The 27,580-nt window shown below is 42.3% G+C and overlaps 1 long non-coding RNA gene across 1 annotated transcript; it reads right to left on the bottom strand.

Annotated features, from left to right (window-relative positions):
- Positions 1-8,685: 8,685 nt before the first annotated feature.
- LOC139057444 (uncharacterized) lies at positions 8,686-13,603 on the bottom strand. The gene is made up of 2 exons (XR_011512798.1): positions 13,051-13,603; positions 8,686-12,515 (listed from the first exon to the last, which is right to left on the bottom strand). It is a non-coding gene; the product is annotated as an uncharacterized lncRNA (long non-coding RNA).
- Between the last annotated feature and the right edge of the window lie 13,977 nt (positions 13,604-27,580).

Raw genomic sequence — 27,580 nt, 5'->3', positions numbered from 1 at the left:
TGTGTCCTGTGTAGTGTATACAGTGCACTAGAAAATATTGCAGCTATAATAGTTCACTGTAGTAGTGTAGATAGCGCAGCCACCACGAGGTGTCGCGACAAATCCTCTGCCTGTAAAGCCCCTATCTGGCTGCTGACAACCATGCGCTTCAATCGGTCTGTGTGGGTGACATATGTACCACAGAACACCTATACAAACGTATGTACCTCCAGGCATAGAGCCTCCAGGGGCATGGTGGCGTGAGGCGCAGCCTGGGTGTCCGCCTTGCGCTGAGAGAACAATGTGATATCTCTTTACTTGAAAGATTTCAAAAATTTGCATGACAGGAGATTTGTAGGGGGACATCCTTTAAAGGGGTCCTGAATCACTTTTTATCGAAGTGGAGAAAGGCATTTGAAGTGAAAATAGGCTATTTCAGAAATATTTTGCCACAAGAACCACAAGAAGTACTTCAATTAGTTCAGCGAATTGGAGTTAATGGCAATCAAACACGGCATCTGTTGTGTTCCCATTCCTTCTTCAATGCCTAACACTGGGAGGGTTACAGCACAGTGGGGCCTGCCCACAACACTCCGCCTTCTATATGTCATCGTTGTGCACAGTTCAAAGTTCATTTTGGATGTTAACATAGACACCGTGGCTTTCACCTCTCAGAATCAGAGTCAGTTTTTATTGAAATGATGAGAAAGATTACAAGATGTTAATATACAGAAGGAGGTCCCGAAGTCAAAGAGTGCAACGGGACCTCCTTTCCAGAGTAAATGTAATAAAACAAATTACAGCAGTTTCAACAAATCGTTAACGTGGAAGAATTACAGGCTTTAGTATGAATAGCATGACTGAAGAATTACATGTGCATAAATGTCATGAAAAAGAAAGCACTGTAACATAATCTCATTGACAACTAATAAAGTAACCGCGTGATGTGACGAACACAGTATAATTTGCTAACTCGAATGTACTATATGTAGGGCAAGGACATCAAACAGAAACCTAATGGCATGACAATGAAAATGAAATGAAGGCACCCTACGACGTGCTAAACACAAGTCAAACGTGATTGTCCTCAGTGAGCCGCAGTGTCCTCAGCCAGTGGACTTGTGGTGGCACCCTGCGGTGGCCGTGGTATCTCCGCCATATGTAGCCAACCGCAGCTTGATTTCAGCTATTGGCCAATAGCAGCCATCTAAGGGAATGACGAAATAAAGTGAGAGGGGAATCGCGAAGATGCGTTTCAGTGAAGCACTGAAGAAGTCATGCCAGCACCTAATGCCCAATAGCTTCGGATGGCAACCCTCACATTTAAGCGGCGCTGGTTACCCGAGCCACATGCTTGTGTCACTTGCAGAAGGATTGCTTAAGAAGGCACAGGAAAGCAGTTAAGAGCAGGTGGATGCTACAAGCACTGACATAAACAAAAGAAAGGTTGCTGTCATCCCCTACATACATAGGTTCTTCCACAGATTAAAAAAGATTGCTGGAAGGAGCAGCACCAACAATGTTTTTCCGGCGCCTAATAAATTAGTGAGCCTGCGCAGAAACACAAGGCCAGAAAGAATCACAGGTACCGCATGCGAAAAGAAGCATAAAAACAAACTAATTGATTGCATCGCAGGTGTGGTATACCGCATTCCTCTCAGGTATGGACGATCCTACATTGGTCAAACAGGTAGATACATAAATGATAGGCTACGAAAATACAATAACAAAGTAAACAATGTGGCGGCTGACGGCTTTCTTGCCATTCATTGCCAAAGATGTAAATGAAAACCCAGATTTAAAGAAAGTCATCATGAGTAGAAGCAAGTGTGAGATGGCACACTTGATAATAGAAGCTAGTCACATATCAACATAAGGCGACACATGTGTCAGTAAGCCTTCCATTTCATTATCCACAAAAGAGCAAGATTATCCTTGTTCGTGTTGAACATATACATGTCTGTCAGCCTGTAGGTAAAAAAGTGCCTGCGCATGGTTCCCTGTTTTTTTTGTATTTTTTGTTCATGTTTACTGTGCTTTTACACAACTGCAGTTCTGCCCCAGTAGGGTTAGTTCAGAGGGGCTATATACAAGAAGCTCAAGTGACAAGTAGCTTCTTTTAAGGTCCAAACACTACACATTGACTCAACAACTATGATTCCCTTTTCCTCGAACAATGCTCAGTCGAGACCAGCTAGGCATGGAAGGGTCCATGCCATTTCAACGCTCCGAACCCCTGCAGACTTCACAAGCCCCTGCGAACTGTGCTACCACTTCCCTTGTTTCTTTTGACTAATGCTGTACACACCATAGCTAACATAACTGTGCACACTTTAAACCAATAAACATTGGCCCGCAAGAAAGAAAAGAGAGAACATGATTAGTACGGCAGAATATCTAAATAGATTAACTCACTATCAATCTAATGAAATTGACACTTAAAAACAAAAGGATGCAATTGTAGAAACAGTGTGTAGTGATCATAGGTGGTGCTGCATCTGCAGAGCAACCAGGAAGTGTATGGTTGACCCACCTGTATCAAGCAGCACAGGCACGATGTCAAGAGTTTGGTTCTGGCCAGCCAATGTGCCTGGCCACTTTTTAACAAACATATTTATTAACGAGTAACAATTGCTAATAAAGGTACCTGGAGTAACTTTGTTTTGTTTAGTTATTTTGTTCTAATTTTGTCGGCAGCTCATGCCAAAAGCTGTAATCGCGAAGTTAGAAGCATTCTCTAGCGAATCCCAAGAGTGGGAGGAATACGTCGAAGTCCTGGAATAATACTTCATTGCCAACAGCATTGCTGATGACAAGAAAGGACAAGTGTTCCAAAGTCCATGTGGATGGCCAACATGCTTGTTACTATGGAGACTACTGGCCTCCAAGAGACCTGGTGACATCATGCTTAAAGAAAGCCTACCGCTGCTGACAACATACTACGTGCTAAACACTTTCGTAATTGTTCTGTGCTACCGGTTATACTGCAGGGTGAAAAGAGAGAGGGAAGCAGCAAAGGACTTCGTCGCTGAACTGCATAAACTGGTGGAACCATGCACGTTTGGACAAGAACTGGATCTGAGAGAGTGGCTCATCCACAGTATTTGAGATGATGCCATGAGGAGGCGTTTACTAGAAGAGGAAGGCCTTCCTTTGGAGCGGACCATGGAAATCATCATGGCATGAAGGCCACCACCACCAAGGGCACGACAACTGGCCAGCCATGCATCACCGGTGGATATACACCAGCTGCCATGATAGGCAGATGTTCTAGGCTCCTGGCATTGCTGCAGTGGGTAATGTAGTGAATGCGTGATGCGTAACAGTTGTTTTTAGTGTGAAAAAAGAAAGGCTGAGTAGCAAAGAGGCACCTAATTGCATGGTAGGTGGCAAGAAATCTGGATGTTCCAGATAGATGGTATGTACTTGCAGTGCCAGTGGATGACCTGGGGAAGGTGGTCAGTTCGATCAGTAGGCCTAGTGCACATTTGTCTAGAGCACAGGCTTGATGCACTGTGTCGGCAATGAATGAAATGCAATGAAATGAATGAAAAGGATGGTACTGACGGTGAAACTGAATCGCTGGACAATAACAGCCGTGTAGCTGCGAAGCTGGGATTGCTGAATGGGACCATCAATACAAAAAGACCATAAAAGGTTATGGGAGTCGAGCATTCACGCATGTGTGCTGATGCAAGGCTAGCTGGCACCAGTGCCTTGTACTAGATGGACAGAGCAGAATTCTTGAGGCATTTCTTTAAGTTGCCCATTCGAAGGTACCTCATAAATTCAGTTGAAGGGATACTTCAGCCACCAGTGAGTCGTCGATGGTAAGGTAACTGTACTCGCTGAGTTCAGGAGAAGGCAGGCCAAGCTGCCATTATTTGTCATTAGAAACAGTTCTTGTGCCTTGCTTGGAAGAAACTGGGCAATAGCTTTTGGTATACCACACTGCATAGCCTCTTGAAAGCGCATTGCACAGACAGAGTAACGATTGGGAAATCAAGCTTCCCGAATTGTTTTTGGATGAACTAGGTGTACGGCATGGAGTCAAGGCCAAGATAAGAGTGCCTGAGGTTCGTGCAGGTGAAATTTTTTCAGCCTAGGACAGCACCTCTTGTCCTTTGGCACCTTCAAGATCAGGAAATTCAGACTCCAATGTGAAGGCACTTCGAACCCGGTGCAGATGTCGGAATGGGCAGCACTCCTAGTGCTGGTGTTCAAAAAGAATGTGAACATCTGACTAGGTGGTAACTTCAAGCTGACAGTGAACAAGGTGGCAGACATTGAGACATACCTAGTACCATACATGGATGACATTTGGGCAAAATTGGGGGGGAGGTGCTCTGTTCTCGAAGCTATACCTTCGATACACTTATCAACAGGTAGAGCTTGATGATGCATTAAAAAAAAATGCGACAATTAAAACTTTCCAAGGGCTCTTCAAGTACAGTCGTCTGTCATTTGGGGTGGTGTCAACACTGGCAATTTTCCAGCCCTAATAAAAACCTGCTGCAAGGTTGTCACTGAGTGGTCGTCTATTTTGGCGATATAATGGTAACTGGGCTATGAGATGAAGATTACTGCCACAATTTAGAGAAGGTAAGTGACTGAGTGACATAGGTTTGAAGTTTAAACTGAAGAAATGCATTTATTGGAGCACATAGGGCAGAATACCTGGGCTATGTGATTAATAAGAGCATTATGAACTCGGTGCTTGAATGAGTGGAGCAATTGTCAAGGCCCCGAAGCCATAAACTATATGTGAGCTACAGAGTTTCCCTGGAACTGCTCAATTTCTATAGAACCTTTTTGCCAAGTTTGATTTCTGTACTACAACTCTTGTACCAGCTATTAAAGAAAGGCACCGTGGCACTGAGGACTAGAGAAACAAGCTAGGTTTCAGGAAAGCGAAAGGTTGCTAACTTGTGCAGACATCCTTATGATATTATGACCACAGTTTCAGCACTTAGCAGAAATAAAAAAGACAAAAGGATAGAGAGCGACAGCACAGAAAGAACACTGCTCTAGCTGAATGTCTACAGGTTTTCCCGCTGAGTTTAATCCAAACGCCATTGAAAATAATCGAGGTGCCAGCCAATTTAATCTGAGCGCCAGCATTTTTAATCCCAGTGCCAATAATTTAATCCAGGCGCCACCACATTTAATCCCAGCGCCATCCGAATTAATCCGCGTGCCAAGTCATTTAATCCTTGCGCCAGCCATTTTAATCCAAATGCCACACATTTTAATACCAGTGCCAGTCCATTTAATCCTGTTGGAAATTGATTAAGAAACAAATAATTTTTGCAGAAGAGGTCGTAACAGGCGTCATGAATGCCGTATATTCATTGATGTAATCACCATATTGCCGTCAGCACTTTAGGAGCAAAGTTTCCACGCTACTGGTGTCGTCATGGCTGCTTCAGAAACACTTCCGTGTGTTATATCGCTCACTCATTTCCTCCTTTTCGAATCGCATTTCCGAGTGACAAGAGTGACTCACATAAGTGAGTCAGAATCGTGACGGATATTACGCGGCATGAGTTTCGATCATGACGTGCGATTTCCTTCCCTATCGTCTTGTATATCGATCGACATCGTTCGCAAGGGTGAAAACTTGCTCACCATTACTCAGGCATTTGACATAATCACTAAGCGATTCAATATAGCTCACTAAGCTTGTGTCTTGCATACACTCTTATGCTTCCAACATGCATATCAAACCAGTTGGTTCTGAGAATGTGACAGCTTATTCTTGAGTGACATGATTAGGTCACTAGTGACCTACTCGACGTCACCGCCGTCACACATATCCTGATCAGGCAACTAACATATCAAAGGAAATCGCTTTCAAAGCTTAAAACCCTGCTCCCTATAATTGACTGAAGTGATGTGATCACTAGTGACTCTCGTGACGTCACCACTCTTTTCACGCATGCACTATCCTAAAGTGTCGGCATGCATATCAAACGAAGTGGCTATAAAGGGTAATAACTGGCTCACTATCACGCAGCCAATGAGGTGATCTCTAGTGACTCACATGATGTCATCATGGTTTTCACCCAACTATGCACTTCGTTTGATAAGCATGCCGGCAGTTTAGGATAGCACATGCGTGAGAAGAGTGGTGCTTAGTGATTATGCCAAGTGCCTGAGTAATGGTGAGCAAGTTTTTACCCTTGCGAACAATGTCGATCGATATGCAAGGCGATAGGGAAGAAAATCGCATGTCATGATCGCAACACAAGTCGCGTAAAATCCGTCACGATTCTACCTCACTTATGTGAGTCTCTTGTCACTCGGAAATGCGGCTTGAAAAGGAGGAAATGAGCGAGCGGTATAACACACGGAATTGTTTCTGAAGAAACCAAAACAACACCGGTAGCGTGGAAACTGTGCTCCTATAGTGCTGTCGCCAATATAGGGATCACATCAATAAATATACGGCATTCATGACGCCTGTTACGAGCTCTTCTGCAAGAATTATTCGTTTCTCAATCAATTTCCAACAGGATTAAATTGACTGGCACTGGGATTAAAATGTGTGGCACTTGGATTAAAATGGCTGGTGCAAGGATTAAATGACTTGGCATGTGGATTAATTCGGATGGCGCTGGGATTAAATGTGGTGGCGCCTGGATTAAATTATTGGCACTGGGATTAAAAATGCTGGCGCTCAGATTAAATTGACACACACCTGGATTATTTTCAATGGCGTTTGGATTAAACTGAGCGGGAAAGCCTGTAGTTGTAGTCTATGCCTAGTCAAGGTCTAGTTGAAGTTGATTAGAGACAATGTCTTCCTGAGCGAGCTGGGCACTATAGTAGCTTCGCTGTGATGCATCTCCTTATGGCATAGGAGCAGTTCTGGCACACTGACTTAAATCTGGGGTAGGAAAGCTTGTGTTATTTGCATCAGGACACTTAACAGAAGCTGAAAACTAGAGTCAGTTGGACAAAGAAGCCTTGGCTGTGGTGTTTGGCGTAATGAAGTTTCCCCAGTCTGAAATATTCACATATTACAAACTGTTCTTGGGTCAGCTTGAACATGAATGCTTAATTGTCGCACAAAGCTCGCCAAGTTTGCTGTGTTGGACGTTGATCTTAAGCAGGTAAAACTACAGGTTGACTTACTGGCTGGGAGCCAGTTTGGGTAATGCTGACATTCTGAGTATGTGTCTCTCTGGATCACTTTCCTTGGTGAGCCAAGAATACAGGAAGCCTTCGTGCTTGAGAATGCCAACCCTGATATGCTGTCAGCTGGGGTGCTTGAGGCTGCAATGACCAGAGATTCTGTACTACATCCCATTATTAGGTGCACTCTTTTCGGGAAGCCATCTGCCACCTAGAACTGAGTGGTACTGTTAAAATTTGAGGGCTTGGAAAAAAAAAGAAAAAAAAAACTAATAATAACAGAGAATCTTGGGAAAAAGTTTTTCTCTTCTTCTTTCCCAGCCATAAAAAGCAGAAAAAAAAGCAAATGATTCAAATTTACCTAACAAAATTGAGGTCGGTAATGTAAATCATGTGAATTTTAGGTTGGTGTAACTTTGCGAGTACAGACATTCAGGTGAGATATTATTTCATCCAATTTGTGTGAATTATTTGATCATGGTGGTGTGCTGTATCTCCATCATTTGTTGCTACGTGCATCATTTACCATGAGGCACTAGATCGGACTTTTACGGTTGAAAAACAACAGGGAGGACAACCCTGATAATGCTCCTATTCACAATGATCCATCCAGAACACCACCATAAACTCCTAAAGAAATCCTCGGGATGTACACAAGTATGTTAGGACATCCTTAGGACGTCCCTGCATGAGTGTCAAAACATACCAATCAAGTTCATTTTTACGGCTTGAGCACAACCTTAGGACAGCATTTCAATATCTTTTTTTCAGTAGGGAACCTCTGTGAAAGCATCTTGTATGTTTTGCATAGTCTGCCCATGGATGTCTCAGTTGGTATGCATAACAGAATTTGCTGTTGTGTCAACTTAGTGCTAGACAGCATGTGAGCCGAAAGATTAGCAATTCTGTACAGCCTTTTTGAGTAGCTAGTGTGCATTTGTTTTTCTTGGCTATAAAGCAAGTGCACCATCCCATAGTATTTCCATCCAAGTTTTCATCTTAGTGGCACAAAAAGCACACCTCTCATCACTCCTGTATATTTAGAAAATGATTGTGCCAGTAGATGTTCTACGCAAAGGAATGGCTTGGCTTGGTTGTATTCTCATTCTAACAAGGACAGTGCCTACAAAAGATCCATGTTTGGCTCGGCTTCCAATTTTAATGTAAGCCATGATAAAGTCATTTTCCCATAGTGGGCCGTCTGACTGCACTACTTGAATTCACACAGTTCTAGAGCAAGACGTTGATGACGTTTTCTACTTCTAAATAAAACAAAAATGTTTGTTGCGACACATAACTTTATTAAATAGATTTTACATTATGCAGATAATTTTGTTCTTACAGGTACAAAAAAAAAAGTTAGACTAAGCTTTGTTAGCACAATAATTATGCATCATGAATGGCAAAAAATCCTTTCTTTACCAAGAGGGGGAGACTTCGAAGGAACAAAAGGCTTAATCTAACAGCAAGTTTTGACAACTTATCTAAAGCCAAAATGGATCAAACCTGAGATTAAAAATTATTTAGTTGTGAGGTGACATGCACAGAAACTGAGGTTTCAACGAGGAATGAAGTAGAGAAAGTTTGGTATTTATTTCTTGAATTATTTACAAGAACTTTTGTCACATAATGAATAAAAACAGTGAAAGAAGACTTTAACATTGTAAATTGTTTCACGCAGGTCACTAAAATACTAAATGCACAGCCGTTGTCAAAAGAAGCAGAGTTGCTATGTTATTGACGGCAAGTGAATAAAAAATGTCTTGTTTGTCCCCTGCCGCACTGGCGTCACTCAAAGCATCAGAGAGGTACATGAACCCCAGTACTGACTCTTCAGAGCTTCACAGCTTTCCAGCATAGAGAGCTCTTCAATAACAATGCATCATTTTTGCTCCTATTGGCTTCACTTCTTTCACCAAAGGTTGTACATAAGATACCTTATGAAACTTTGCACAGCATGACTCAATAAAGGTCCACATGATACCACAATGTCTTTCTATATTCTACAGCAAGAATTGCTGGCTCTCCCATAATCGAGAGTAAATGTAAGCATGAAATGGCTACCGGCAAAGCAGTTTGGTTGGAGATGATACTAACCACTATATTAAAATAGGTGTAGTACATGTTCGCAATGGCACACCCCACCACACCACACCACTCCACACCACTCCATACCACACTTTGCACTGGTCCATATGGATGCAATTGTTTCCTGTCACTCGGTTCATATGGATGCAATCGTTTCCTGTCATGTGGTCCATAAGGATGCAACTGTTTCCCGTCACAGAAAGTGACAGCAAACAGCCTCGTTCCAACCGTTTTTCTTCTTCCAACAGTGCAACGCACTCAACGCTTGTCGCTACTTTTTCTTCTTGTCACGTCGAAGTAGTCGGCTGAAAATGTGCAGCCTTAGGTAGGTGGCTGCGGTGCGTGATGATGAATGGCTCCATAATCCTGGCATTGTCGGCACAGTCGAGCAGTCTTCTGCTCTGGTGTATAACTCGCTAAGCGATTGGTTTCCAAAAAACGCTTATTAACTTTTCTTGCATTGTGCTGCATTGCTGCAAGCATTTGTGACAGCAACCTCATTGATATGAAGAATGACGGAGAAGCAAATGCAGCCAAGCCATGATGCGACGCAGGCCTGAGAGCTTACTGAGCCAAAATGAACCTGCTTTGAACTGAACCTCATTGCAAGTCGCGCCTCGGCCAAACAACTATCCATGACGCGCCGAACGCTGCTGGCTTGGTCACACAGCATGGCGCCATCTTTCAAGACAGCACCAAACCAGCGCTGCAAAACTCACGGACCGCTGATGCTGAAAAGAGTACAGGCAACTTTGTCTCAGCACCAAAAGATCACAATCAAGAGTATGGTGCCACGTATCTGCCTTTTTAACGTCGCTATTAGAAATGACAAATTAAACTTCAGCGTAATAGAAGTTACAGCTTGAGTGATATTGTGAACAAAGATTAGGAAGAAATTGGAAGCAATATTTTTTTTTGTAACTTGTTTGTGCAGTAACTAGCGTATACAATGTGGTCCTGCACAAGACTGCATTTTCTTACGTTTTGAGTGGTTACCCGGATGATCATGTTTTGTTCTTGCAACGATGCCCGGATGTTCTCGTTTCATTCTTGCTCCGTCCTCATCTTGAGTGCCTGGATAACAGCTCTGGCTTTTGGCTCAAGGTCTCTTGAAGGTCGCCAACAATGAGAGCTAAAAGCATTTCATGCTTAATAATACAAAATCACAAGATAGCATGACAGTATATCTAAATGGGTTAATGTACCCTCAAGCTGAAGAACAGTGTATTTTAAAGAAGCACCTGCAGTAAAGCCATAGAGTTTATTACAGTAATTACTAGAGGAAATGCTGACGTTAGTGTTTATGGGAGCTGCAATAGGGGTGGTTCAGCCAGCATGGGAATTATGGGAAGTACATGGATTTGCCTAAACTTCGTCTTTCTGGCTTCAAACCACTTTGTAACTTTGTAAATTTGTCATTTTCAACAAGGTACTCCGTAATGAATAATTAAACAAACATTATTAAAATTGTCAGATGGCAGGATTTGAGCACAGAGCCTCTAGCACACAAGCCCGATATTGAAACCATTACACCACGAACCCATGAATTGACAAGCGACATATAATGCCCTTATGGATTTATCGTGGGCAAGCCAGTGGCTTGAGACGCTTGGCGCGTTTTGATTTGGCCACCTCGACAAGCTGGACCATTGCAATTAGTAGCGCTTGTGCACGTTTGCAGAGTCTTCTAAACTTTGAAAATTATAGATCACTTTGAAATTTAGGACAAGGAAGACAGATAAAACATAATAAATAAAGCCACAAATACGTCTGAATCTGCAAGTACGAAGATTAGACAAATCCATGCACTTCCCATCATTTCCATGATGGCTGAACGACCGTGCACAAGAGTTTCCTGTAGTAATTACTGTATGAAACTTTATGGTGAAGATGATACAGTAAAGAAATTCACCTTAGCCCAAAAGCAGGGCGGCAAATAGGTGCCTACAAAAAGCCTTTCGAGTTTCAAGAAATTACAATAGTATCGATAAATATTGGGTGGAAGCAATTCTATGGGTGATATTCGAAACAGAAGTGTGCAATAAGCATTGCAATAAACAAAGTGCGACATGGTATATATGCAGAGAACCACAATTTCAGTCGATGTTTTCATATCAGTTCATCTTCACTAGGTTAAATCCTATGGCATGGTGAAACAGACAAATAAAAAACACAAGTATAGCCAAGCTGAAGCGACGAACGAGCGCTTTTACTGAGAAGTTTCATAAATCATGAACTGATGTAAACATGAGACAGGATTAGTGGTTTCCTTCTCACTTTCAAATTATTGTGTGCAGCAAAGAAAGAGTGAATGCAGAATAAAGTGCTGCGACAAGACGATTAAACAGGTTCTTCTACTTGCCGCTATACTTCTTAAGTTCTTGACAACATGGAAACACCGGTTGGCTCCAGAACAAGGCACACACATAGTACGAGTTGAACCTCAGTCCACAGGCCTTTCCTATAACTGAGGGCATTAACAGAAAAGCAGTATGCATTTAGCTTTTCTGGTGCGTGTGTAAACATCTTGAAGGACCTCTCATGAGGCCTCATCAGAAATTTTGGCTATACACTGGAACTTGTAAAGTGCCACCTAAGGAGCATCTTACTGCAAAAGTTTTTCGTATTGGTTCATTATTATTTAAAGCAGATAGGAGGAATTGAATTGTCGTGTTACTATGCTGCCAGGAGGAGAGCTTCACTGCCAACATAAACATCTCCTTTACCTCGACTAGCATCCTGAAGTGACGTTCCTCCCCTGGTTTCTTTGATACCCAAGCAGAGAAACTGTGTCATGTATACATCAGAAACCCGACCTTCTTTTCTTCCCCTCCTTCTTATTCTTCATTTTCCACACAATGACACACTTCCAGTGGTGGTGCAGTGCATTTTGCATTAGATGCTTTACTGAAGTCATATGTCATAATTGGGGATGCTGCGGAGAGTGTGTTTTACACAGAGGCATGTGACCTTCATTTTCTGGCAAGAAGTGGGGCTACCTCGAGAGGAAAGGTGCATAGGTTTTCATATAAAACTTTAGCTGTTTTCACACCGTGGAATGATTCCATATTTTGTTGACATAATTTTCATCGAATGACCTATGCACCTTGCTTTGTCTGTTGGTAATGCCCAAACCTGTTGAGGGGCAGTTTAACTCACAAGAATGTTCATTTAGGCAGCAGTATATTTGGAGATCACCAACAAGTCCCAATAAGTAAGCTAACATTCAGAATTTATTACGACTATTTTACTGCACACACAAGTGTTTTGAAGGCATTGATGTTGGCTGCTCACTTCAAGCTTTTTTGTGCCTGCACATGAAAGAATACCACATGAACGTGGTTAGTGCAATGTATAGCAATGTTGCTACAACAAATGTCTTTGTAATTTGTTAGGTTATGCTGAAACATCCTGCGTACTAACTTGGCAGTTCAACATATAAGACAACATATAAGAATTTATAGCAACACATGAGAAATACGGCACCAGAATACCATAATGCGCTGATATATAGTTTCATAATTCAGGCTCTACACTCTAAAGACAGTTGCACTCTTTGGGGTGTATATTTGCCACACAACAACAATCGTCATCTGTCTTGCTTGCGTTTCCTTTCTTGAAAACACTGCGCTTGCTACTTTCCTGTTAAGAATGCTCTGTCATGCTGATAATGTGCATGTCGTTCGTGACTTGGAAGTACCGGGCTCGCAGCCCTAAATAAAGGAAATGTGGGCAACACAGACGACGATTCTTGTTATGTGGCACATATACACCCCAAAGGGTGTAACTGTTTTTAGAATGTAGCTAACATGCTGTGCACATCTACAAGGCTGGCGGCCTACTCACTGGTGTTATCGTGGAGTGTTTTCATCTGTTCAAGTCAAAGGCAGAAAGAACTTGAAACAGTCGGTGAAGCGTTATGGTCGCTTGCCCGTGTGCGTGCGCAAGTGCCTCTTGAGCGCACTGCTATTCACAAAAGTCTTAGAGCATGAAGGGCACTGATATGGCCGCTTGCCTGAGTGGACGTACAAATGAGTCTTGAGGGTGAACTTTGCGGCAAAGGTCTCCCCGCATACAGGGCATTTAAATGGGCGCTCGCCTGTGTGGATGCGAAGGTGGTCATTGAGGGTGTCTTTTCGCGAGAAGCTCCGAAGGCATGAAGGGCAGTGATATGGCCTCTCGCCTGTATGGGTGCGTAGGTGTGTCTTCAGATTGGCATTCAGTGTGAAGCTCTGAGGGCACAAATGGCACTTAAAGGGACGCTCCCCTGTGTGGACCCTGATGTGTGCTTGCAGATGGAAGAGTCTTCCAGTTTCATAGTCACAGAAGTTACAACGGTGGAGGCGTGACTGCTGCGACTTCTCATCCTTGACAGTTGTTGGAGAGACAGAAAGCCTTGATCCTGCGCAAACAAAACAAAACTGTGTTTACGGAGTACCACAATCAGAGAACACAGATGCTTGTGCTAATGATGAGCCTTTTTTTCCTTCAATAGGCCTTGAGGGTGATCTCAGAAATGATCAAACATAGCACAGCTGGACCACACAGTTTCATATATTTACTAGAGGATACTGTGGCGCTAGCGTTTATGGGAGATTCAAGCAGGCCAGTTCAGCCAGCATGGAAATGATGGGTAGTACATGGATTTGCCTAAACTTCGTCCTTCTGGCTTTAAATGGCTTGAAGACTGCAAAGTGATAATTTTTAAGAAAGTACTGCATTATAAATAATTAAATAAATGTTGTTAAAGTTATCCAACAGCAGGATTCGAGCTCAGAACCCCTGGCAAGGAAGCCCGATATTGAAACCATTATGTCAAGGATGCATGGACAAGTGGAACCACTGCACTTAGTAGCGATTATGCCTGCTTGCAGAGTCTTATTACGTCCTGCACTAAAAAAAGTATATATTACTCTGATATTTAGTTCAACTTAGACTCAGATAAAGCATAATAAACGAAGCTACAAGAACAGCTGAAGCCCCAAGCACAAATATCAGACTAATTCATGTACTGCCCATCATTCCCATGGTGGCTGAACCATCGCAGCACCAGAGTTTCTTGTAGTAATTGTAAGAAAGTCAAGGGCTGGACAACCTTTCTGATTTGCCCAAAAGGTATATAGGTTTTGCAAAGTGTGACCATACTTTTGCACAAAAGAAAGCAGTGTTGTATGGTAAAATTCATTGAAAGCAGAGGATGTGGAGTGTAGCACTTGCATGTGCATCCACCTCAGCCAAAATAAAATGGCGATGTTTTCATGATATCCAAGACAATTATCACATAAAAACAATTCACATGCAACAAAGCTTCAAAAAAATTTTTCGCTGTCAGCAATTTAGGATATTTTCTGTATAAATGTCAAACTTGGTGCACAGAAATTTGTACACTATCTTGGTACGTGTTACACATTGTGACCATATCGACATTCTTACCGAGTTTCGCGCCCTTCACCACAGCCTATGCACCAGTAACAACAGCAATAATGTGAAGGTGCCATGACCAATGTACTGTTCCCAGTGGAATGCAAAAATAAGCACTCTCCTGGACAAGCATAACCTCTTCAATCACATAGTTATTCACAATACAGTCTTACAAACCTAAGGTAACCCCCTTTTCCATTGACCATACAAAAGCAAGTCCCCGTTTTTTTTTTTTTTTCAGTAAAGCTCACCACCTGAGGTGACAAGAACCATGCTTGTTCAATAAAGCCTTGAACAGAGACCAGATGCCCTTGATCGAGCACACACTGTTATTACAATTATTTTCTGGTTTTATGCTGATAATTTGTTATCTGAGCTATTTAATATACATAGCACTCAGAGAAATAAAGCTTCTGTGCACAACATATGTGACTAAGGCATAATACCTAGAACACACCACTGTGTTCAATGATCAGTATGTCTGCATAGTGTGGCCAAATGCTACTCCAGCATTTTCTCCTGTTTGTTCTGCTAAGCATGAAAGACATCAATTAACTTAACAAGTACTTAAATCAATAATAAACACTGAAAGATAAGGTGATGCACACTTTACAAAAAGATAAACCAGGTAGGTCATTTCGTAATGCAAGAGCTGGCTTAACTCAGATCAAGCAATGCACTCTATCAATGCACTCTATGGTCATGCCCGGTGTGGAGAATAGAACAAACAAAGTGCCGTAGTATGCCATTGATCTTACCACAGAAAAGAATATAACACACGACAAGCATTGCACAGCACAAAAAATTGTGAGGGCTATCAGTCTAATACTCCATGCAACCTATAGATGGGCTGCTGAGATTGTAGTGCTGTTCACATGTTTAGTTTACCCAAACAGGCACATTATTGCACAGTATAAACATAGTAAACAAGGAACAGCTAATTGTTGGAATTATTGAACATAGAAGCACACGCCCTGAAGTGATCTTAGCATTGAGGAACCCTGCTGTCAGAGACTGGCACAAATGTGATCCTGGAAGAATCTTTCGGAGAGATAAAAAAAACAGGAATAGCACATACTCTGACCACTAGCACAATAATGGTATTGTGTACAGTATCTATCATATCGTGGCTCAGTCAAAATATGACCTACCTAAAACAAATATAATTGGAGGATAATTACGCCACACCAGTGGCTGCAGGGCTGCCGGTACTGTAGTTGAACCAATGGAGAAGCGTAATGAGAACATCAATCACAACAGTCGCCTCAAAATTTTAATTGCTCATGAATATGTCATTACAGATGCATTCAATGCCAATTATGAATTCCAATAATTGCCAATGCTATCTATCATGAATGCCAATGCCAATGCTATCACTCAACTTCTTTTGGAGCATCCAGCACAATAAAATGTTAGTGATACCAAAAGATAATTGCTACTAGTGCAAGCATTAAAATGGCAAGAAATAATGTACATTCACCAAACAGCCCTTTATTGAACACTGTGAAGCACAGTGTTAACTGAATTATTAATCAAGGATAAGTATACAATTCTTGCAAAGGAACCCCTATGTGCCAGGAGACAATAAAAACGTTCAAATACTAATTTATTATTAAAAGTTTGATCATGTTAGAGGTAGGTATTTATTGCACAGAAGGGGAGCTCATAGCCAAAGACTGTATCAGGACGTCCTCTACAAAAACAATTACGATAGTTATCTCAAAGGAGCAGTCACACATCAATAAGGTAGTACACAGGAAATAAAAAAGAACATTACCAGAAGAAAATACAGAATTGATTACAAAGAACAACAATGGTTTAGCATATCTCATGGTAGCAAGGCAAATCATAGCATAACAGAAAAACTGGATGGATATAAAAAAAGACAAGAGTTTATTCGCATAGTTAAAGAGCACTCATTAAAAGAAAAGGAAATGGATACAATAAACCTTCTCGTTAGTCTGCCCATAATAAGTGCATTTTTAGTTCTCTTTTAAATTGGTGTAAGGATCTTGCATTTTTCATAATGAGTGGCGGTGTGTTTGATATGGATATGGTACAGTCTGTTTACCAGAGTTATTGTGAACTCTTGGTAATTGAAAATTGCTATTTAACCCGAATCTGGTGGCACTATAAATCACCAAGTTAGATGGTGAAAATGTTACCGGTAGTAGTTCATTATTCACAAATCTGTAGAACAATATACTTAAGTTGTATTCGGCAAGTCCAGAAAGGGTAAGGATGTTATCCTCGTCTAGTAGGGATTTGGCATTAGTGAAGCATGAACTGCAAGTAATAATCCTTAAGGCTTAGCACTGAACTATCTGTAGAGATGCAATGTCAGTGTTATAGGTGTTTCATTACTTACTATACCATAAGTAATATGGGAGCAAACAAAAGAGTGGTAAAGTGAGTGTAACGGTGGCTCATGTAAAGTAAGGGCATGTTTTAATTAAGGTGTATATACCACCAGCTATTTTATTCTTTACATGGGCAATACAATTCTGATATTTCTGATTACAGTCAAGTAGAATGCCAAGGAAAGATGAATATGAACTAGAGGAAGATGGTGGGGACCAAAAATGATAGGTGGAATGGATGCTAAGTTTCGCTGATGTGAAGAGAATACAACTTCAGTCTTGGTGGCCTCAATATACAACATGTTGGCATTACACCACGTTAGTACATTTTCTAAATCAGCACTTAGTTCATTAACGAGAAATGAGATGCTTTTGTGAAAGGTAAATTTAGTAGGATCATCAGCGTACAGAATGCATCTTGTGGAAGTAAGACAGTCAGGTAAACCAAAAACGAGAGATGCCCTGAGATGGAGCCTTGAGGCACCCCAATGTTAACACTTTTCTGTTGACAGTAAACATTATAAATAGAAACAACTTGAACTCTTAAATGTATGTAGCTTTTTAGCAGCAAAAGACTGGACCACAAATGCCAATTGCCTCAAGCTTGCCGAATAGGATATTATCATTTATGCTATCAAATGCCTGTGTTAGATCAATAAAAGCTGAGCCCGTAAGAAATCCTTCGTCAATTAATTATTTTTATTTGGTCAGTAAGCCTTCGTCCTGCAGTGAACATAAAACAGGTTGCTGCTGCTGATGATGATGAAGATGGATCAGGGCCAGCTCTGTCGAATATCCATGATGAAAACCAAACTGGAATGAAGAGAGGATAACAAATTTAGAAAGGTGTTTTGTTAGCCAAATATTTCAATTAGTTTTTCAACAATTTTCACAAAGAACAGTAGAATTCATATAGGTTGGTAGTCATGTAATAATGAGCTGTCACCTTTATTTAGAACTGGGATGACTTTTCTATACTTAAATTCATACTTAATAAAGATTTATTAATTAATTTAATGTTATCAGGGTGGACCTAATCAATTTCAGCGCTTGTCACTTTTAGGCTATACATAATGTTAAATATTTCTTCCAGCATTGTCGGAAATAGGAAGAATGAATGGGGCAGACAGTTCATCTTAATAATCTGTGTAGGAGAAGGCAAATCGTTATGAAAAAAAAAAAACTACTGAAAGCCTAAGCTATATCAGGTGCAGAATTGTACTCAACTCTATCATTTAAAATTCTGGACACCCGGTCTTGTCGTGTGATCCTGTTTAAAAAGAGTTGACAATTTCCCATTTTTTAAAGTGTTATTACCGGCCTTTAGAGTTTCTTGCTTGAAATACAATTGTTTAGCTGAATTTAGCTGACAGTTCAGAGTATTACAGAAGCTTTTATATCGGGCATATAACTTCATGTTAAACATCTACTTTTTAGTTTTCTTATTTTCACGTAGTAGTGATGGTGCAGAAAACAGTTGTAAAACTGTGAATGATGAAAGTGACTTTTCATTGTGCGAACCTGTGCCCACAAAAGCAAGTTACACTTGAAGCACAACGATAGCGGCGAATACAGTTGGGGATCGTCGAAATCTGATCAACGGGTCAGGTGCGTCGGCTTCTATACATCACTCGTCGAAGGTTCTAGTGCAATCATGCCCTCGTTGTTTACTGAAACTATTATATAATTCGTGCCGCATACGCAATCAGATAGTACAAGGTTCGGCGAGGACATGCACGATAGATAGAATTAATGATAACATTCATGTAAGTTCTAAATCATGCAGGCGCGTATTGCACTGAGTGATAACGTTTAATGCTTGTTAGCCAGTGAACAGCTGTCACAGGAGAAAGATAAACAAGCACACATGTCACTATATAACTTATCCCGTTTTACCAATGTTGCCAACTTCTGCGAGGTCCATGGATTGCAAGAGAATGCCACAGCTTGTTTACAATTCTTTTTGGAGGAACTTTCATATGAAATTATTAGTGTAAAAAATTGGCAGTGGCTTAGCACGGCTATGCCAGGATATAAGTAGCGAAAGCTAAGGCATAGCATGGTTAGCCTTGGTTAATCTTGATTGCAAGTCCAGGTTAGTCTGGTTGTCTAGCTATGTTGCAGCGTTTGGCCAGCCATTCAGCACGCTGTTCATCTGTTTCCTGGGCGATTCGTTTCCTCTTCATCTCGTTCCGATGTCGATTCCAGACCTCCTCCTGGTTATCAGAACTGTCGCTATCCATACTGCCGCCTCAACTGTGGTTGTGGCGCACGCGAGCTCTCTTTTTCAATCCTCCGACATGTTATTAGGCATGCGACGCAGCTGGCGAAGCGAGCGGAGGCGAGCGCAACGACAAGGAACGCGGTGTGACATCATACCAAACGGCAGCGGCAGAAAGGTGCCGCGTTGCGCAGCGGCGGACCACCTGTGGCTCGATGCTACTAGTGGTGCATGCGCAGTAGAGACTAGGGAGCGAGCTAGAGAGAGAAATATCTGCGGCGAGGTGAGCGTTGTGACGTCATGTGCCTCCTCGGAGCACCGCCACGACGAAATCGCAAGTTCGCGGCCAGTAAAGCTTTCGCTTTAAAATGCCTTGCATGGTATTGGATCTTGCCATTGAGCGTGGGTGTTGGCCGATGTTGAGGAGGATTTTCAGATGAAACTGGAGGTTTATTTACATTATTTACAGTAAGAACACAAAGAAATTAATAGTAATAAAGTCATTGATGGCCGGCAGCAAATTGGACGCCGTGGCCCATGGCAAGGAATGCTTTCTCTGCTCCCAGTCTCTTGCTTTTAACCCTTTCGGTGCCTCGGGGTCACGTCACTTTTGGCCATTCGTCGAGCACGCTCAGGTGTCGTCATTTTCCTCCAATGGTAGGTGCCCGTGCAAGTGCCGTCACATTCGGCCAATGGTGTCGCTCCAAGGGCTCTACTGTTCGAGGGATGACTTGCCACCGGTATTGCCTCCTGGTCTGCAACTGCCATCACAATTGGCAGATGGTGTGGCTCCGAGGGCTTCACAGTGACTTACAGCCCGCGTTGCCTTGGTGTTGCATCCCCGTCTGAAAGCGCTCAGCTGGAGGATACGGGTTGTTTTTGAACGAGCTTTCAGAGCTGCAAAGCAGCTTTTCTCGGGACCAGGATCAACTACCTGGAACCGTGCCAGGCTGCCATTGCACTTTCGAGAAGAGTCAAGCAGTGGGACAATAGCTCCACATGCGGCGCATGAGGTGGGGGGTCGCCCACTTGTCTGAGAGGTCCGGGAAAGTGTTAGATGTGCTTCTGCGCACCTTAATTCGGTGCGACGGCGATTCGATGTGGTCTGGTGAACTTGAGTGATGCCAGGAAAAGGGTCCGTATCTAACAATGGCTAGACCCACCTACAGCTTATAACATCCTCCTCCTCTTCAGAAAAAAATGCGGGAATGGCTTTCTGTGAATCGTTTAGTGATTTAATTTCTGACAAGTCTGTATTAGCAACAGCAGTTATGAAGCCATTGTTGTCCAGAACATAGTATGCAAAGGTGGGCAAGGTCTTAATAGAATGTGCAAGAGAAGGAGGTAATGATCACTGATGTCAATGTTTCTAACTTTCTAACTTGCTTTGTTCACCAGAGGCAAAAAGGAAGTTAGAAAAAGCATGATCAATTAGTGTACTTGTGCCATTAGAGACTTAGTGTGTGGGAAAGTCAATTAAGCAATCATATCTGCAGGAATAAAATAACCTAGTATAGTTATTACAGATGTTTCATCAAGTAAACTAATGTTTATATCATCCATTATAAACCTTTTTATTTTTTAGTGATACAGTATGTAAAATATGATCAGGACTAGTACAGAATTCATTGACTGAGAATGAAGGAGAATACTAAATGTAGCCAAATATGAAATTCCTGTCACCTTGAGGAAGGAACCTTTTACTGAATTCAATCTGAACAGATCTGCAATTAGTAATGATTAAGCATAGGTCATGTCTTCGATAAGCAAGATTAGAAGAAATATATATGGCTGCATAAGCGTGACTGTTGGTTAATCTATTGCAGTATTCCGATTTAAAGTTAGGGAAGAAACACAAATTATTTATGTTATATGTTAACCAAGTTTCAGTTATAGTAAAACTAGTTAGCCATGTGAGGAAATTATCAATTTCATTGAAGTGTTTATGATCGCTCCTCACACTGAAATGAATAATCGAACTTAATTTGCTTAAGAAGGAATTCACTTGATTGGGTTTCAGTAGAGAAGCCATGATTCATAAGTGGTGACACAAAACGGTTTAGTCTACTCTCATTAAGTCAGATTTGTTTCAAATGTGCAAAATTTTGTTGTTATGACTCTTCCTAGCTTTAATTTGGCTGTTGTCAGTACAGGGAACATTCAGTTTTTTTCTTTCTCCAACATAAGTACTTTGGAAAAATGAGCCTTGCTACATGGGGACAGATGCTCATTAACAAAAACGAGAGCATTGGAACAGCCAGAGAATCCAATGTCACTAAAATGGAGTTTGACTTTATGTGCTTTGCTAACAAAGCCAGCTTTGTTAGCTCTAGAACAGAACCGGGCAATGATGTTTTTCTTGTCATTCGATCTGGTGAGTACACGATTAGCAATGTTGAGCTTGCTGGGCAATACAAGGCAGCCAATTCTCTCCCCTACTATTTTCATGATTGCAACATAGTCCTCGCTTTGAGAACAGGGATTTTCTTTGATCTTGACATTGCTAAGGTGAGAGTGCTGTTGAAGCTCCTCAACCTTGCGTGTCAATGAGTGGTTCTGGGATTTCAGTTGCTTGTTTTCAGTGATTAGCATAGCATTTTGGCTATTTAGTTTTTCAACAAGCCCATTCGAGTGAAAAGCACTTGAATCAAAACAATCAACCTCTTTCTTCAACTGTACAATATCGATCCCAGAATATCATTCTCAGCAAGATCTTACCAAAGAGAAGTTCACGTGTACTTACAGCCCTGTTACTAATCTTTACCTCTAGCTCCTCAATTTTCTTTGGCAGTTCTGCAATCGTCAGTACAATATGAGTACTAAATATAATACAAAATAGCAAAATAATAACAAGAAAGCTTCAAGAATTAGCACCAGTACTAGAGCCTAGAGGTAAAAAAAAATACGTGAAACATATAAAGATCACCTGATGTCATGCACCAAACAACACTGAAAAAAAAAAAAGTCATGTAGGTGCAAGAAAATTTACAAAGCGAAAGCCACTAACAAAAATATCTGGAAATGTAAAAATGTTGTATGTAGTGGCAGTGAAAATATAAAATTTTTCATATTTGGCAGTACAAATATAATCAGCGCAACTGATGAAAGTGTGATTGAGCTTCCTTTGCGGCAGGACGTGGTCAAAGCCTCAGGGCCAGGTAACATTCCTTTGGCATTTCTTAAAAGATATTCAGAAGTAGTACCTTGATTCACGGTTATTATTTTTACTAAATCTTTAGACTAAGGTACGGTGTCCCCAATGACTGGCACTTGGTACAAGTAACCTCAGTTTTTAAAAGAAGTCCTTGACTGTAAGTAATTACTGGCCAATATCACTCACCAGTTGCTGTTGCAAAGTGTTAGAGCACATATCTTAGTCACTTAATGATTTCTTAAGATTAAACAATATACTTAGTGCTACACAGCTGCTTTAGAGGGGGTACTCCACAACTACACAGTTAGTACTCACAGCCCATGAGCGCAATTCAGTGACCAAGAGGGGCGGTTAGGTTGATGCTATTTTCTTTCCAAGACAACACCTAAAATGAAAATTCTCAGAATATCTCTACAGGCCAATAACTAGGTAATTTCGTATCTGGTCGAAGCCAACGAAGCCGACAGGAATGGAAATTCTCCACATAGGCTCCCATTTCAACGTCAAATTTCTGCTGATTTTCACTTCAATATCCCACAGAATTTACATCATTCGTCGCAGCTAAAGAGACCACCCGCCAGTCCGTGAGTGTTTCTTTCACGTAATTATTCATTCTGAAAGTTGCAAAGCTGCGGCTGCCCAGCTAGGCCAACCAGGAGTATGGTCTATCCATGCTGAGGTGTGGTGGCAGTTGGCTTCCCCGAGGGGCTGGGCAGCTTGAATGGGCACCTTATAGCCATAGAACCTACAAAGAAGGAAGCATGGAATGTGGCTACCCATCAGATCTTTCATTGTCCGAGAGTGATTGTCTGAATGAATGGCTCATAACACAATGCCACAGATGCCGTAAGGCTGCCAAGCTGGCACTCAACAAAGCTGCCACCCAGGTCAAACCTCGAACCACTCAAGTGCTGACCTAACCTCTTCCTGAGAGCACTTCGAAAATAATATTTCGACCCCAACAAGGGCTCAACATATACAAGTTCACGGTCATGCAAATTGTGCAAGAGCTTGCAGCAGCATGCAGCCTCAAGGGAGAAGTCATTGGAAAAACAGTCATTACCTGCTCCTACCGGTCACAGAACATCATCATCGCTAGCACAACAAAAGAAGACTTAGCCCTGCAGTTTCGAAAGATCCCTGCAACTCAGTGCGGGAAGATACGAGGGCACCATGTACTTTTTGGCACTCTCTAACTCAGTTAAAGGAGTTGTTCATGGGGTTCCCACTGGCATCCCTGAGAAAAAGACTCATGAGCATCTTAGCATTGGATGGCCACACGCGAGGACCATGGGAAAGTCTTAATCAGAAATTGCGACTTTTGAAGGCAAATAAATATATTTTCACATCGGGATACTAGCAGGAGAGATGTGATGCAAGCCCTACAGACACTTTGCACAAATCTAACACTTTGGGGCCAAATGGGGCACTGCGTGGACATCTTTCCCAACCTGGACTAATCAGTGCGGCAAGCCTACGGCAAATGGGGCCCAAGATCAGAGCACACCTGTACACCCATGTGGCAGCTGAGTGGTCCGCACTTGATGGTAAGCAAGGAGTGTGGCTGCATTGGCTCATAGATCCAGGAAAAGGAGCTGAATTCGTGGACAGCATGCCTACTCGAGATCTAGATCCTGGGTGTGGTGGACACACAACCCGGGAAGGAAGCGATTGAGATCCAGATTATCATCAAGATCGTGGTCATGATCAACACCCAAAATGGGCCCAAGTCAGGACTCCTGGCCACCATTACCAGTGAACAGCCAGAAGGCCTCATGAACGAGAACACCTCAGGTGAGCTGGGCAGCAAAGCTTTTCAACAACCACCTGCCATGCACACTACCAGATACAAATATCAACCCCGAGCAGCAATCACCGCTGCAAGGACAACAGCAAATGCAGCTAACAATTTCAGAAACAGATGAAATAAGCCTTAATACAGCAGCTCGCAGCAGAAAATGGAGAGCTTAGAGAATGTTTTGCAAAAAGTCAGTCGTCCTGGACAGATGCGCAACCGACAGTAACACTCTCTCAAGTAGTGAACCAACATGCGATGCAAGCGATGGTAGTGTCAACTCCTGGAGTACGCCAAAACACGTTGCCAACCAGCGACGCTAACTTGGAGGAGGACATGTGGAGTGAAGATGCTCGCACAGAGATTCAAAAGGCAGGACAGACAAATCAGTGCGCTAGAACGCAGTGTGCCATAACTGGTGGTAGGTCTTCACACCCTTCGATGTGCAGTAACAGAAAAATTCCAAGAACATTTTAAAAGTACATCAAGAAATAATAGCTAAAATTGATAAGATCTAGTGTCACAAGAAACTGAAAGCATACCTCGATTGCACAGCAATCCTTAAGGATAGACTAGGCCACTCAGATGAACATGGAGAAACCAAATAAGAGACAATGGCCAAGAGCAACCACTTCCTGCCTCCACCACCACCACCAGCAGTGGCAGCAATCTTGGAACAGCTGAAAGTGACAAGACACACATTGTCTTTTTGTGACAGTGAGTCTTTCAGGAACTTTGCTGTTGCAGATATTGCCTGGTTCAGAAACTTGTCTGTATATACAGCAGAACCTCATTCTTACATTTTAGAAAAAAAAGTGAGAAAACAACTTACTAATCATGGAAACGTACAAACGGAAGTCACTAAAAAATTGGCAGACTCAACTGTAGTTGACATCTACATAATGCGAAGCATTGTATGAATTGTTGCAGCACCAGACGAAATTGCAATCCAGACTGGTGGGGCTCGAGTGGCCCCGAAACGTGAATTCTTTAAAACGGTTTTGGTGAGCTTAAGTATGTACTCCTCGAATTCATCCTGGATCAGCAGCTTCTTCGAGCAGGACATTTTGGTGGAAAGTTTTAACCTGCCCAGTCAGCGTGAATCGTTGTGGCACAAGATGCGGACAGGCATCAAGTTGGTAGGACCTAGCGACCCGAGACACACACTGTTGTTTTCCTATAGCGTAGTGTTTTGAGAGTGCAACTGGAAGTGTAAACAAAATCGCGCCGGTGGGCAACATTGAAATACGATGCCTATGATGCTGCCAGAGCGATACGTGATGCTCCCTTTGTGCTACATGCAGCACGAAATCACAGCGTATTTGGATTACAGTAAAAGCTCGTTAATTCAAACCATAAGGGGAAGCCGCTTCAGTTCGATTTAACAAAAGTTTAAACCAACGAAAGTGAAGGAGAACAACAGTACACTGCGATTTGGAAGCAGTAGGGCATGTCAGAAATTTGGCATGTCAGAAAGTTGTAGCGTGTGCCGCGGGCACACGCCATCATCAAGTCGCAGCTCTGGGTCCGACAGTGCCACACCACCGATGTCTACCAAAACGAACGTTAGCCGAGGCTTAACACCATCAAAAAGAATCGCGATGGCCAGTACCTCCTAAGCTGAAAACAGACATGCACAACCGATGAAGACTGCTGAGACAAAAACGCTGAACATGTGAAGGTGGCTAAGGCCCCGATTTATCGGTTCTTGATTGCAAGCGCACCTGTGATGCACTTGATTCACTGTGTTTTGGTGGTTGCCGTGCCATCTGCCGCACAACATTAGCAGCTTCGAGATTCGCTATGGGCAAGAAGTCTTGGAGGTCACGTAGAACGGAGAGAAGGCAGCCACAGCTGCCTTCTGGCCGGTCCCGCGCTGGTTAGATTTTTCCCGATTTTGCCTTCTCTCGCCGTTCTCTCTGTTCCGGAGGCGACGCAGCCTTGTGTGTAGGCAGTAGGCGTGTTTCTCTGGCCATGTTCCAGGTGCCAAGCCGCCGGCACAGTGGCGCGTAGTTCGAATTATCCGTGGCGGAACCTTCTCGCATTCAAATTAACGGGCTTTTCTTATACATAGACTTCTGTGGAGCTTGGCGGGACCAAATCGCACAGTTCGAATTATCCATAAATTCAAATTATTGAAGTTCGGATTAACGAGCTTTCACTGTATTACTTGCTAGAAGTGTAAAGTACGCTTCAGATGGCACTACGGCCTATGTGCCGCGAGACATATAAGTGAACATGTTTATTTCAATAGGGTTGGGTGCGATAGCTGTGAATGTGGTGTGCGATGACCCAGGAGGAGATTTGCTCATAACGGAATAAGAAAATTACCCCCGTAATCAGAAATGCATCCTAACTTAAAGATCATGCTCGACTTTATCTAAATGACACCTGTCGTGAACCCAGAAAAAAACGCAGTGAGCGTCTTGGGCATGTTCACACCAGGTGTCATTTAAATTAAGTCAAGCATAGGCTTCAAGCTAAGATGTATTTCACGCTTACTGCGTTTCCTTCCTGGTTCTTGACAGGCTTCATTTAGATCAAGTCGAGCATGGGCTTCAAGTTAAGATGTATTTTTGAATACGGGGGTTAGTGCCCACCAGCGTTTTCACACGAGACGGGCGGGCAAGTATTGTAGAGAAGCTGCTGCAGTGGGTGACTTAGTATTCCCGATCACACGCGCCTTGCGACTTTTCCTGTTTACATGGGATCTAGCAGCCGGAAGACGTATCATACAATTGCAGTTTGGCGATCTACTGAACGTTGGTGCCACAAGATTGTGTTTTCCAAGAACATATGAACCGGTAAATAATAACCGTAACTGTATTGGGTCATTTTTGAGTTCTTAATCGTGAACGTTGGCACTGGCAAATCGTACTAATGGGATCATATCAACAAAGTTTTACTGTACTTGATTGAAGCATGCACCCATCTTGCACTTTTTTATTATAGCAAAGTTCCCAACCAGAGATTAAGAAACTGACAAGAGAAACTTTTTTGCAAACAGCAATTTTTGTAAAAATTGGCGCAACATTCTTAAAATGACCCCAAATTCATAAAGTTTATGAAAGATTTGGAGATTTGGGAGAGTTGGCAATGTTGTACCTCTCTTGCTTGGACATATGTCAACAATATTATGAAAATAAATAAATAAGGTGTTATCAACAATGAACCTCTCAGGCTAGCATTCGGGCAGAATATTCGACTGTGGCAGACACAGCACACTTTTTCAAGTTCTCTATAGCAATATGAGCTCGACATTGAACAGTTCTCTCATGCATGTTTGCTCTTTACTAAGGATAAAAAAAGAAGCTCAGTTCATGATGTGTTGTTCTTCAAAAGTCCACGCTGACTGAAGTCTTTTCAAACAACTCCACCTTGCACTTGCACTTCCAAAAGAACTCCGCGTATTCATTATTCCAAGG

This window comes from Dermacentor albipictus, chromosome 3 (genome assembly GCF_038994185.2).
Source record: "Dermacentor albipictus isolate Rhodes 1998 colony chromosome 3, USDA_Dalb.pri_finalv2, whole genome shotgun sequence".
Classification (NCBI taxonomy): Eukaryota; Metazoa; Arthropoda; class Arachnida; order Ixodida; family Ixodidae; genus Dermacentor; species Dermacentor albipictus.
This window is presented reverse-complemented; position numbering and strand designations above follow the sequence as displayed.